The following is a 1,422-nucleotide window of genomic DNA, read 5'->3' as shown; positions in this document are numbered from 1 at the left end:
AGAAAAAAATATTAAAATATTGACTTCCGATTTGTCGTAGTTCAGCTATAAGTCTATAATATATAACAAGCCTGTCTCTTAATAGATTATAAAATCACCTTCCTCCAGCGGTTATCTTAACTGGTATCAAATTTCATTAACATCATATCATTTTATTCTTCCACAAAAAGTCAAAGAGAAGTTTCCAATCCTTGAGATATATGTCCATCAATTTTTTTTCTAGATAAACATGTCAATTAATCCAACTCATCAAGTCTACTAAGTCCAGTAATTTCAAATCGCTCTTCTTCCATTATCCTTGTTGGTTCCATCTTCCATCTTTACGCACCCAATAATCTTGCTGTCATAGTCATATAATAAGAGTCTGATAGGAATTTCCTTTATCACAGATATTTCCTTGCCATCAATTCCGAACGTATCACTGAAGTATTGTTGCAAAGCCGCATCTCTGTTCCTCTTTTTTACAGAATACACTAGCACATCTCTTGAAGATTTTTCCATTGACACAAAACAGGGATTAATTCTGTTAACTTTCTCCATTTCAAGTTCCATCAAATCCTTCCAGTCCAGGAATTTTTTCGAACCGATAATATCTTCATCTCCAATCTCTTCATCAATTCCTTCAGAGACAGCGCTGAGTTCCAAACCGTAATATTTGTCTCCAGGATCCATCACAGCCAGGAAATCCAAATCTTTTTCCAGGTCCATATTTAATCCAATCTCCATAGTTTGAACCTTGCCTTTAATTTTTCTTTCATCCTTTTTTGGTTTTCCAGATCTATCTTTATTCTCCTTTCTCATAGAATCCTGAATTTCTTTCAGCTCCTGTCTCATTTCGTCAAATTCAATTCTCAACGCTTGACTATTATTTCTCAGTTCTTGTTTTATTGACTTAATCCCATTCATTATTTTCTGAAACATATCTAAAGACAAAGTCCCTTCTTGTACATCCATGATCTTCTTAATTGTCATTCTTAAAACCAAAGGAACAAAACTCCTTCAATTTTCAATGTCCCAAGCAAAGAGCAATTTATTTTTTTATCCAGTTACAAAGGAGTTAATCTTTCAAACCAACTGACGTCACACTCTAGACAGCCCTTATCTCTTATATGTCCAGAAGTGCAAAAACAGGATCCCTCCGCCTGTGCAGCCTCTGCGACGGGCTCCCGTCTTGGATGAAACTTTTTCAGTTTTAAATCCAGTCAGAAGGGTTTTTTTTTTACTGGGGATAATTTCTTCCGGATAAGGAAGAAACGTGAGATTTCCCACACAGCTTTGTTGTGTTTGTTGGAGACTGGAATTCGTCAGAATTGTCTGTGAAAGAAGGTCTTCCAGCAGCTCGGACGGAGCTAGGATTTCTAGCTAGCTCAGCTGAATAAGTGAGCCGTTTTTTTTTCCTTCAAAGAAAAACGGTCTAACAGG

Source organism: Rhineura floridana, chromosome 6 (genome assembly GCF_030035675.1).
Source record: "Rhineura floridana isolate rRhiFlo1 chromosome 6, rRhiFlo1.hap2, whole genome shotgun sequence".
Taxonomy (NCBI): domain Eukaryota; kingdom Metazoa; phylum Chordata; class Lepidosauria; order Squamata; family Rhineuridae; genus Rhineura; species Rhineura floridana.
This window is presented reverse-complemented; position numbering follows the sequence as displayed.